Raw genomic sequence first — 13,752 nt, 5'->3', positions numbered from 1 at the left:
AGTTGGTATGTAAACTGTAGACACAGAGCAATAAATTCAAACATTTAATTTCGCATTTGGCTCCCTTTTTTACCTGAATAAAACTATGTAGTATCAACAAAAAGCTTCTGGAGGTACCTATCAAGTCATCACACAGATTTTTACTGACAAAAGTGGTAAACCCATGAAAACTAAATTGTCTTTCAAGCATGAATGATATTAAGTGCCAGTTAGTATTTATAGCTCAGCATTAAAATGTTTTAAATTTTGTTTACTAGCAAAGAAAGAGGTCAGGACAACCATTAGGCTTAATAATTTCCAGCTGAATGGATTTTAAAAAAGGCCAAAATCTTTTGTGAAGTAAAGTGGAATGTTTTATCTGATGAGCTCTATGGCAGTATGCAATTCCAAAGCAGATTTCCTATCCCCAGTACATTTTTGGCTTTGGTATTTCTAAATGCACACAAGATCACACACCAAATTTTGTTCTTCGATCAGTTAATACACAGTAACTGAAATAGCAAAGTATACTTTTCCAAGAAGAAAGTATTTAAAATGAACAAAAAATATTTCACCAAAAGCTCTGTGATACCCCTGCTAAATGAGAACCTATTAATCAGTCCCAGTTTTACGATTAAAACCTGTAAAATTCCCAGAACAATTTTAATTTTTTTTTCAAACTATCTTGGGGATAAAGTTCTTGCAAAACCCAAGATAAGGAATATCTTATCATAAATAAGATTTTTGGCCAACACTGCAGAACAGTAAGATGACATCTGCAACAGGACTCTACATTAGCAATGGCAGGGTAGTTCAGATCTGAGGTCATTATGCAGATAAATTAAACTTTACTATCCTTGGCTTTTCTTATATGAAAATATAAAAGTTATAATTCAGTTACTTTTTTAGCTTAACTTTTACGTATCTCTAACAGTAAGTTTACTTCTTACCTATTGCTTTTCATAATTAAATCTCGAAGAGGTTTACAAATTCGGTATGGAACATTTGTAATATCCACTGAGAAACTGAGCTGTAGAAAGGTAAAATTACTTACTCAAGGTCAGTTCAATGGGTCAGCGACCCATCTAGGAACAGATATTCCAGGCTCCAAAACACCGTTGTATTTACCAGGCCAACAGCTTCCAACTTGAAGTCCAAGGATCTCTGGGGCTCCACAGGTTAAATTTATAGGCTACAATATATGTTATCATTTGCTTTGCTTCCCATAGTTTCTATACATGCATCAGAACATACCAACTAACCTGTGATGACAGCTCTCCTTGATACTCAGATAATTATGCTCTGAACTGTCACCCATTTAGATAACTACAGCAATAGCACAGGGCTAAAGGCAGATGCAAATACACACAAATAATGCTACTGAGGAGCAAGCATGAGACCTGCCCTGCTCTCCGGGCGCACAAAGAACCTACATGTGTGCACATGCACCTACTGAATGTCATCTAAGGTATGCTCCAGCTCTTACTGCTGTGGGCAACATGCACATGCTTCTGGGGAAGCAGGATGAGCCAGAGGAAGGGGGAGAGGAGAAAGGACAAGGCCACTGGTGGGGCACAACGACCAAGGAGATAACAACCTTCCCACACAACGCACATACCCCTACACCAACTGGTATTAAAATTAAAACAGAAACACTCCTGCTTAGTAAAGCACTTTTTACTTCCCATATATGGTATTCTGGGCTGTCTGAAAACTCAGGTCGACATATCCCTATTGATGGCACAATGCTCAAGCGCTCATGAATCATGAAGTAAACAGTTACAATAGGAAGTTTCAAAGAATGAGTAACTATTTAGGATTCTGATATAATCACATAACTTCAGGTACTTACAACTTATCCAGGCCCTGTCCATTTTGTGAGGAAAAAAATTTGAGTAGGGAAATACCAAGGAATTTATGTTGGAAAGTCATGATTCAGGATCTTGCTACAACAGCCAACAAGCAGTCCATTTACTCTGATCCCCTAAGGATCTGTACTGGCTCTGGCTGGGACAGAATTAATTTGCTTCATAGCAGCCAATATGGTGCTATGCTTTAGATTGTGATGAAAACAAGTGTTGACAACACACTGATGCTTTACTTATTGCTGAACAGTGCTTACAGAGCACCAAGGCCTTTTCTGCTTCTCACACTGTCCCAACAGCAAGGACACTGGGGGTGTATAATAAGCCAGAGAGGGGGAGAAACAGATGGGACAGATGATTCCAACTGACCAAAGGGATATTCCATACCATATGACATTGAGCTCAGCAATAAAAAGTTGGGGGAAGAAGAAGGAAGGGAGGACAGTTGGAACTATGGTGTCCAAAATTGCACACAAATGCTCAAGCTCCAGAAGAAAATATCACATTTCAACTGAGTCCCTTTCATCAGTGCTTAACTGGTGCCTCTGCTGTAAGAGATCTTAAAAGACTAAAATGTTGATTAAAATTCAAGCGTAATGCAGATTTATCTGTTGCAGTTGATAACAGGCAAGGTGATAGCTCAAAAAATTTGCATAGCTGTACTAGTTTGTATCTAATTACAAACTGCCCCCAGGATGCTGACATATATGTGTCATGCACACCCTTTTCAAATCATTGAGACACTCCACAGCTGTTAACAGCATCTCAAGTTAGAAAGCACTGCTCATCAGTTTTTACCCTGTGATCAAATCTGAACACCAGAGAAACCTCAAGGGCTTGTTCTGACTTTTGAAAACACTCCTTTCTTAGACTAGATATTTTTTCTTCAAGTAGTACATCTTTTCTTTCCTTCCCTTCTCTACAGTTTCTGCAAGTTCTAATTTTCCCTACACCTTCTCAGTTGTGAGCATGTGGCTGATAAAACTAGAGGTAGAAATCATACTACTGAGTGTGAGAATACTCTATGCTGCTGAAAGCATGATTTTAAAAAATTCTACTGAATTTTAGGATGGCCTTACAAGAGCAAACAAAAAACAAAAGGGCTAACTTTAAGCTGTTCTGCTAGTTCAAACATGTTCAAAAATGTCACTGGGGTAACTTCATCCCCAGAGACTTTGTGCTACATCAGGTATAACTTCTCCTCCCATAGTTCAACAGAATAAATCATCCACTTGGTTCAATCCAGCAGAAAGACAGACCTGTATTTAGTTTACACCTCCAGATAACCCAGTAGTGCACAGATTTAATCTTAAGTATTACAAATGTCATTCTTCTTGCTTTAAAACAAAGCTGGGGATTGGGAGTGTTAATATTTGCTTATCAGACCTAAATATAAGGTGAAGACACTGGAACTATTTAGCAGACTGTGTCACAAAGCAGGAGCTTCTTAGACCTTTTACAAGAGTAACCTCATAATAAACTTTCTCAAAAAGTTACCAGTGCCTTTTTCTTCATTCAGTTTGCAATGTGCTGATCTCCTTATCCTCTCATTGTTAAGCCTGACAAAAATGAACGCAGGAAAAAGCTCACTACACCTGCCTCAGTGACAAGAACAGCGATGAACTATGTTAAGTTAGAAGCTTAAGTTTTAGTACCTTGGATCAGCTTAGTGGAAAGGAATAGCGAAATAATGTGGCAGATGATTATAAAACAGCTACAGATACTACTAATTGCAGGTGGACTTTTAAAGCTTATGTTGCGTAACTGTTTCTGACTTTACTTAAGATACACGCCAGTCCCCACTTGTCCCCTTTTCTGTGTCAGCTTTGTGACATAAATAATCTGTTATCTCCATGCTTTTTCCCATACTACTTTAAACTGAAACAGACAACATGGTATAAATGGTCTAAGTGCACTGGCCTGAGGCAGTGTACAGAAAATTGCAGGTTATGCTTAGCAACACTATTATGTAAGATTAGAATAACCAACCTCTTATTTTTACAACCCAAAGCATATGACATTTAAAAACAGTGTAACAGGTCTTTCTATATGTGTGATGATGACTCTTTCTGAAGTTTAGGCCTTGAAACATTTTGTACACCATCTGACATACTATCATAGTCCAAGAATTACAGTAAGGATGGCTATTCCTAGGGACATAATATCAGCTGCATACAAGACTGATGCTGGTAGCTACAATGAAGCATAATATCACCATCCCTGCTATAATAAGAGCATTACATGTTCTCTCGCTGACCTGCAGCTCTAAAAATACATGCTGAGTGACCTGAATCGCTTTGCAGCAGTTCCAAAGTTAAAAAGATTGAACTACAACAGACAAATGAAATACGGCATTGTGAATTCTTCGAGTGTGTAATATGAAGCTTTCATTTTTGCATACTTTCATACCAATACTCAAAATAATGCTGCAATTCAACATTAAATGCAGATAAGCTACATGACAAACAGGTAATACTCAGGCATTATATTATCCTGATCTCAGTGAAGAAATGCTCTTCAAAAATTTGGACAAGGCTCCCATGCATTTAGAAACTATTAAACTTTAGTAACTCCATAAATCAACAGTGATGCATCCTCAAAAACTTGTAAATACTCTCCAGCTCCTTTGATATTTACAATTTTATTAATACTTCTTTTTACCTTTTCTGACTTAGTAATGCATATGGGAAGTCTTACTACAACTTACCACAAAGGTCAAGCATATTATCAAATAATTCTGGGAAACCTGGATGAAGTCTGAGTGGGTGCCTCAGTGAGCATCTTCGAGCAGAAAGTTTGTTCATTATGATTTTACATTATTGCTTCAGGAAAATCAGGCCAGAAAAAGAAACAAAGGAGTCAACTAGATTCAGATAAGTAAATATTCAAGGAAGAAGAGACAACGAGATCTAGATAAGTAGGTAGAGGAAATAGCTAGCAGCCTGAGTTTCCTCTCTCCAGTTAACCATTAAAGATTTTCTGTGAAAGGAAGAGGCTAGGAAAACATACAGTGTCAAATACACACACAGTGTTTTTAGGCTACATAGAATGTACTTAAGAATGGAATATGGAAGTGTCATCTTAGTTCACATGTTCCTATACTGCTGCTACTATTTCTCCATAAACTTCATGTGCTGCAGAAAACACTCATAAAATCTCTGCCCCCTGATGTGACCTTGCCAGTACAACGGTACTGCATAGTGGCATTTAAATCGACTACGTTCTTCTAGCTTTAAAAAAAGCACTGCTATATATTAGAAGTTCATAAAAGATTCAGTGTCTTTATCAAAAGTTTCAGAGGCAAACAGGAAAAAAGTAATGAGGCACGAATTCAGAATTCCATAATTTTAAAGCTCTGGTCCCCAATAAACCAGTTTAAGCATATAAAGAAACAGATGCAGTAGAGATCAGCCTAAGGCTTTCAATTCGCAGAACTTACATGGTTCTGCTAATTTACCAGGTAGCTAAGCACCCTCATTATCAGTCCTTGTATTGTTCTGGCTGACCACTCTTACCCTTATTTTTTCAAAAGAAGCCAGCAGAAGAAGGTGGTTATCTGCTCAAAATCACAGCATGATCCATTAGAAAGCAACAAGTACCTGACCACTACTTTGAGTGGCTAAGCAAAAGGGTGCAAAATATTTGCATTTAATGCTATTCACCTCATTTCACATACGTAGCAACATAAACAACGATATACATGCAGAGCAACAGAGAATGAGGTTCAAGAATTCCTGATTACTCTAGTTCTTCTGACAAAACCTTTCTACTGCGAGAAAAATTTACACCTAACTTCCATTAAAAACTGAGTGCATGTCAAAGTTCTGTTTTATAATAAAATTTTATGCAATGTATCCTTAAATAAATAAATCTACTGAAACCAAGGATTGCATTGCACATCCACTTCTCTACCTAAACAGAGTATGAGTAAGAGAAACAATCTAAAGGACAACTACTTATGTGACAAAATACTGAAAGATGCCAAGACATTATGCTGATCTGAGCAGTGTAAGAATCAAGCAGGAACAGAATGGCTTCAACACTACAAAAAAACCAATCTAAAATCTCAGGCAGTTGAAGTCAGAAAACCTGATGGCTACCAGGCTTGCTGTATTCAGTGATATGACAAATTATTCATCTTTCCAAAACACTTGCTCCAGAATCCTAGACAAGTAATACATTTACAGTATACCCAAAAATCGGTGCACTGTCTGTTTCCAACACAAAGCTCATACTAACTTTAACCTCCCTGATGTTCTCTCATCTTTATCTGTCAAAGCAATTCCTTGGCATCAGATATGAGAATGCCCTGACAAGCTTTTATCCATATTCGGTCTGGTATTTTCACATTTCCCCCCTCTATTCTTATTGTTTCATTCTGTCCTTCTTTTATTGTCCTCCAGCATGTTTGGTATGCTCAGAATATGCTAAATCCATGAACTTTCACCTTAAAAAAAGATGAAGGAAAAAAGTATTCTACACAGAACCCATACTCTGTAAGCTCCTCTTGTTCCAGCCAGACCTTAAGTCAAACTACATACAGCTTTTTAGGAAACACTATTTTACAATTTTCTGAATAGTTGGTTGTCTAATAGGAAAAACTGTCTACCATCCTGAGCACCTTTGCCCTTTAGGAAAACACATTCCTTTTGAATGATGCATTAATGTAAAACACTTACATGAACTACATACCTAATTCCTAGAATAAAAGATTTCCTTCTCACTCATTCCATTATACTTCAAAACTAAGCAACTTTCAAGCCTTTGATACTGCTTGCCCTATTGCTCAAAAAAAAAAAAAAAAAAAAAAGCAAGCCCAAACTCTTAATTTCCAAACTAAGGAGCACCTGAAAAGTAAAAAAATGTAATAGAAGGTACTTTCAACACATGACGAAACTCAAGCAGTAAGGCTGTAATTAGTATTTTATTCTGAGAGCTTTACACGCCAAGTCTGATGGCATGCAGGAACCTGCTCACCCAAATATTTGCAGAGGTGTTAAAATGAAAGTTGTATTAACACCTAGAGCAGCAGCATGTATTCATCATACCAATGCACTCTCCCTAGCATGACTTCAGAAAGACCAAGTAATGGTTATTGACAATTCTGAGAAAAACTATGAAGTTCTATTTCTGTTTATACATTTTCCACTTCTGCACTAAATACAACAGGGTTTACGCATGCCAGCTTCTTGCACAAACCTAACTGAACAGTGGGACCAAGCAGATAGGGTTATACTATTATTTTAAATGGTATGGAAAACAACTAGGTTGTATTTGGTAAGCAGCACGCTACTGTGTCCCTTCATTAATGATTCTCAACAGGATCAAATGCCAGCCATGTGGTTTTCTGCTGTACCACTATGAAGCATGTCCACTACACATCTGGAGCATTTTTTTTTGTTTCAGTTACGACTGATGTTCATCTAGGTCATAAGGTACAACAGTGTGTTTCTAGAATCCAGGGTTATTTCCTTGGTAGGTGGTTAGTATAGGTTGCAAATGTGCTTTCTACATTAGAAGCTGTTTAATATGAGTATATATGGGGGTGGGGATGTCTCTGAACTGATATAAAATTGGGAATTAAAGAATCTTCTTGAAAACCTGTACATTTAGTGAAATTTAAAAAAATAATAAAGTGAATCATAGTTTGCCCTGTGAACCTCTCCAGGAACAAATATGATCACATACTGTAATGGCTGAGGAAAATAAGGCATCTACAAGACTACTTTGAGCTTTCAAAGAAAATATTCACTGAGAAGCTCAATAAATGAGCCAAAGTGTATATGCAAGATATTCTGTAAAACACTGGCTTGGAAAATTCCACAACAGAAGAAATGAATCCCTTAGCAAAACTGCCTATTTCCAAAGCAAATAAATAGAATAGAACAAAACCAAAAGGAACAAATGGCAGAATAGCCGGGTTAATGTTTTTAAGAAACCATAATTAACCACTAAAAAGAAGTTTTAGGGGTCATCTTTTTATTAAACAGCTTAAGCAGGAAAGCTTCCCATTTCAAAGAAGCACAGAGTAAATTCCAATGTTTCTTTAAATAAATAAGCCTTATATTACATATTTATCAGGCATTCTAGGGATTTGTAGGTGAATACATGCCAGATATTTTATAGAAAAGAAATGAATCTGTTTAAACTCCTATAAGCAGGCATAACAGCAGATGTATTATTACACATACTGGCCTTATGGGGCAGCTGTTGTTCATACTCTTAGATAGCAAATTGATATTATATATATTTCTTTATTTTCTGGAACACGTATAATCAGGAGTATTGTTAGCTTAAAAGAAAATAGAAAACACAGCAAAAGTCTTGCTAGGAGGCTGGTTTAGGGCAGAAAGCCACATATTGTTTGTCCTCCAGCCTCACACTTATTTGTAATCAAGTAAGGTGAGAGCAGAGGCTGCATCTTTTTATGCATTTCTGGGGGACTTAGCATCCTGAAGTCTTGAATAAAATACAGTCTTTTGAGGCTCTTCTAATATAGAAATTCATCATTCAGAAGATAAAATACTATGAAAAAATACTAGCAGATGTGAGGTGTAATGCACCTGCAAAGAAAGGAAACCATTTCAAAAGCCCTTTGAAACGTACCGATGGGTTGGAGTGAAGTCTGATATGTCTGATTGCATTTTTGCACATATCTGTCACTTCCAACAACATTCATTGTTACCCTAACTGAATCAACTCCTTCATTCCTCAACAATGCACACTTTTGTCTGTGAAGTGTCACACTGTTTTCATGATTTATTTATTTCAAGTCGTTTGGTAGGAGCTAGAAAGTCAATAGGTGAATGCTAAAATGATTTTTCGTAATTATTTAAGGCTTCAGAAGAATAAAAAGCCTTAACATGAATTAGCATTCAGTAGATAATGCTTGAAGAATAAAAACCTCTACAGTCTCCTCACAAATAAATAAGGGACCTGACAAGTTAACTTTGAGAATAACCACCAGAATAACTAAGATTCCTAGGAACATTTTAGCTCTCCTGATACAAGTTTCTAGTGTTGCATATTGAGTAAAAATCAGTGATACTGGTGCACCAACACTGACAGACAAGCAACAATGAAGATGTATGGCCATCCTCTGTTAGCCTTTGGCATTGAAATAATGTCCCCTGGGTGATAAATGGACGCTGCATTTGTGAAAAGGTGCTGTCATCATTATGGATTTCTGAAACAGCATCTGTTCCGACATGTTTTTAATGCAGCCGAGGTCAGCACTGAAATATGTCACCAGAACAGCAGGAACTCCTGAAGCAGCTCCTGAGAGACAAAAGTCATGGAGATGCAGTTGACATCCAGCAGCAAAAGGCATCTAACTTGGAACTGTAACTCTTGTCCTGTCTTTGAAGGTTTGTGTAAATCAGCAAAACAATGTAAGAAACTGAAATGAAGTTGGCTCATGAGGAGTACATCAAGTGAGTCTCTTCTAGTAAGATGAGGCAAAAAAAAATTGTTACTGAGTTAATATGTTACTGCCTAAGAGGACAGAACAGCATAAACCAACAAATGCTCATTCTGCTCTACAGAGAGGTGTATTAGTACAAACCCTTGTCATTCAGAAGTTCTACAAGTTTTATTCCAGATGAGCTGATAAACAGTGTTTACGGAATGAGAAATCTCTTATCTAACTTATTCTAAATTTTTTTGAATTTTCTCTTGAGTATAGCAATAGCTTTAATATTAAACAGGGGTTTAGACTGTTTACAACAATGTCAGAATTGATCCACTGGCAACTTCCCACACAAATAATGCCAGCACAATCAGACTGTAATATACTTTCCAAATCATCCGCTGTGTCTCATGTTTTTTTCCAGGAATGTCAGTAGGGGACTTCAGGGAAGAAAATTTATCTCATATTCTGTCAGAAATTTCCAGAATGTCCTCTTTGCCCGCTACTGAGTTATTTTAGTATCTTGCTTGCAGGGCTTTTGAGACCATGAGTTGCTTTGAGAGGAGCAGCATGAACAGGATATGATTGGCATGGTTACCATGCTGTTTGAGATTTCATGAAACCAAGCCTTTCAAACAAGCAGTAAGGGTTCTAACATGATGTAGAAACTAATTCCTAGTATGCACAAAAAACTTGCCCTGAGGAGAGAGGGAAAGTTGTTATCAAGCAACTTTTTCTGCAGTCAAAAGACATAATACATTTTATGTGCACAGGGGAAGGAATCAAATTCAATTTTCATAGGTAATGATAATGATAAGTTTGCTGTAGCTAATCTATATTATGTCAGTTGACTTATCAACACCTGAGAAAATCATAAATGTGCTTACCCAAGGAACACAAGGAGAATTTATATCCTGTGTTTCTAAGATGCTTAATTGCAGATCTGCTATTATTCATGACAGAGAATGTTAGCAGAACCTAAGTGTTACTGCTAATATTTACCACAGCTGCTAGGTGTCAAGACTGGCCTCACTTTAAAATGGTGCTTTCATCACAATGCTCCTCACAGATAAGCAACAAAGGATGCTACCCTTTGACAGTGAAGACTGAGTTATCCCTGCATTTTTAGCCAATACTTCCTTGAACTTCCCTGTGCCCCTCTGAATTTAGATGCATAAAAGGTGGTAAAAGGAGCCTCAGGAGAAGGGTGAAAAAGGTCAGGAGACCTCCCAGTGCATTATAACAGACACATGCTCCCATAACATGGAGCTGCTGGCAGAGATGAGCATAATGTCCTCCATGGATTATCACAGGCTCTCTCCAGCTCCCTACACCTGACATTCAGATTCAAAGGGTTAAAGACAAGCTGTGATGCTTGTCCAGCATCACAGAGTAGGAGAGGGAGTTAACAGGATGGAAGTCCTGTAATCTAATCTCTTCCTCTCTGTCTCAAATCTATAAACTGGTAACTGTTACTCAGTGTCAGTGTGAGAAAGGACAGTTTTCACAAAATCAGCATATGACCTCAGGAAAAATAAATCCATATTTTTTCTGTTTTTCAAACTTTGAAAAGTAAAATATAATTGGGCGGGTGTTAATAAAACTGTTTCTAAACTATAAACTTCCATTTTAGCTATTGCTAGATCCTCAAAGAGAGTTTGAATAACAAATCTTTCATAATGCTTGAGGGAGAAGGTTCTGCATTTTAAGGAGTTTCTCTCAAGCACTGACTGCCTTTCTGCATAGAACTGGGCAGGGGTGTGCATCCTCATGGAAGTGTGCAGGATTCTCCCTGGCTAGTTTCAGACAGGAGGTCGTATGCTATTCACCTAAGCCCAGAGCCACGTTGAAACAAAAAAAATGTTTTCCTGTTTATATATCTAATCCCCTGATTCATCTGCATAGGGAATGAAGAGCTCATATGCCTTTGATCTGGTCACAGATTGCCTAAAGCACTCTTTATACTTTAATACAGAGTAAGCCCATTGAGAGGAAAGACAGACACATTCCTTTTGCCTGGTCAGACTTAAACACCCAAAGCGAGGGCCTGTGGAGTGCAACTCTAATTGTTCTCTCTAATTGTTAGATCCCAACACCGGGTTTCACAAGTGGTCCGAGCATTTTTGAAAAGTGAGATTTGTGGCAGAGCCCAGTGCAGAACACTTTAAGAGCTGCTGTGAGAGGAAAAGCCACAAAAACTTTCCTCACAACAGGAAGACAGAATCTGCTGTCCAATATTGATGTCACTTACTTGGCAGCATTGGTCTGTCCTTGTAAGGCCAATATCACAAGACCTACCTTTGCTTTAGGGAAATCTTTCTGTAAGAATTTTCACTGACAGGTTGAGCCTCACAGACTAGAACTGCAGCTCTTAGGACACTTGAAAAATTCCATATGCCCAACTTAGAAGTCCATATTTAAGTGCCCAGAGACTCCAACTTAGCTCCATGCTTTGTCATCTTCTCTGCTGATGAAGTGAGGCAGAGATGATGAACCAAATGGAATGGCAAGCAAGAGTTCTCTAGTCCCTTTTTACCTGAGAAGAAAAATGGTGGAAGCTTATACAAGAAGTCAGTACTCACTAAAATGAAAAAAGTTTTGAAGACAAAATGACTGAGAAAAGTTCAGTGAGCAATATATTCCATTGTTGTAAGCAGAAAATTTGATGGCCTGAGCTGCAGCCTAGGTCACAGTCCCAAAATCTTACATCAAGAGTATCGCTGGTGTTAGTTCACTGATTGAGAAAAGGTCAATCCATGAATTTGTCTCCCAGAGTATATTTGTTCGGGCTACATTCCAAACTGGCAGAAATACAAGAATAATTAAGATGGATCAAATGAATATAAACTGTCTGTCTAGACAGTAAATAATAATAAATCCATGTGTATAGATTCCTTCCCTTTAAACAGCTCCACAAGGCAGTAAAAGCCAGGAGAGAAGAGAGAAGCAGGCACAGAATGAAAGCCAACAACAAACAATGGACTGCATGCAATAAAGCTTAATACAGTGCAGTTCCCATTCAAATGGGCCTCGGAGTGTAATGATACAACCCAACTGATCATATCAAACATGAATGAACTGCCCAGGAACACAAATATCACCCTACTACTCAGCAGAATTGGCAACTAAGTCAATCACAGCCTTTGTCTGTGCCATCTTCCTTCTCTTTACTGGTAGAATACTCCTTTTGAAAGTGCTTCTTCAAACTCTTTCAGAAAGCTTTTTATTTCTTGCACCATAGTTCAGTCAAGAATGTTAAAGAAGAAAGGGTGGATTAGTCACTTGAAGTAATTGGAAAATACCTCAGGATACCATTTCTGTTCTTTCAAGGAAAAAGGGTTAAAATTAAAATAGCTGATTTTAAAATTAAAATAGCTGATTTTAATGTGATTGAAAGATCAGTACCAGACCCCACGGCAAACTAACTGTATGTGCAATAAATGAAAAGAGGTTGCTGCAAGAATGCTGAGGTGTCACTGGGCAATGAATCTAGGCATCCAAGATGGCTGCAGCTTCCTGACCTCACTGTGAAAGTGAATTAAGTATCAGAATCACTAGATGAAAGTTTCACAGAGAAGATACACATCCTCCAGAACAGATTTGTGTAAGAAAAGTGGACTCCATATATTTAGGAAAGACATACATATGTATAAGGTAAGTAGATTCCATTTAAGTACTGGGGATAAGGAGAATACAAGAGAAGAACAGATCAGAGTAGGGATTTCTCTGAAGAGCTAATGGGTTACGTGAAACATAATGCACAAAGAGATCTCAAAGTAAAAGGGATTTTATTTTTATACGGAAGAAGCAAGGAAGCACATAAGAGACATGATGGTGAGAATAAAACCCAGAACAGTGATGACACATCCATTAAAAGCCACAGGATGAATTTACGCATCTAGAATGTAACTGTGCAAGAAGTTGGTACTGAAAACTAGAGATAATGATGTGTTCTTGAACTCAGAATACTTGAAGTTACTCAGAACTTCTCATGCTGAAGACAGAACAAGTCCTAACACCAAGCTTTAGTTTATTCCAAGATAGAAAGAAAAAAAACAAAGACTTCGCTGTTCTATTTTTCCTACTGAACGAAGAGCTTTTACAAGCCTTTGGTTTGCCAAAAAAGATTTCACTACAAATGAAGCTGTAGCACCACATCCATGGAAATGTTGCTCTGTGCTGTAACACACAGTCCTTCAGGACTCCCTGCTATTATATCTGCCCCAGGAAGACATTTCTATGCTTCTCTGAGCTTGCTCCCATGCACACACCTTTAGAAATGCAGACATATTTTGCTGTGCAGGAATGGCTTTGAGATACCTTAGATATTACTCTTTTCCGGGATGCAAATTTAGAACTCTTAAAATACAGAATTTCAACTGAAATCCACAGCACTGCTTCCTGCAGAAGCTGGACTGTCCTGGAAGGTTTTCTTCTCTGACACTGACAACTTAACTCTGAGAGGCTACAGCCACGAACAGCTAACAAAACTTTTCCAGT

General features: G+C 37.8%; 1 protein-coding gene across 5 annotated transcripts in view; it reads right to left on the bottom strand.

The window, feature by feature from the left end:
• SULF2 (sulfatase 2) overlaps positions 1–13,752 on the bottom strand; it is a 122,762-nt gene that overhangs the window by 72,523 nt on the left and 36,487 nt on the right. The window lies entirely within an intron of this gene.

Source organism: Corvus hawaiiensis, chromosome 17 (genome assembly GCF_020740725.1).
Source record: "Corvus hawaiiensis isolate bCorHaw1 chromosome 17, bCorHaw1.pri.cur, whole genome shotgun sequence".
Taxonomy (NCBI): Eukaryota; Metazoa; Chordata; class Aves; order Passeriformes; family Corvidae; genus Corvus; species Corvus hawaiiensis.
This window is presented reverse-complemented; position numbering and strand designations above follow the sequence as displayed.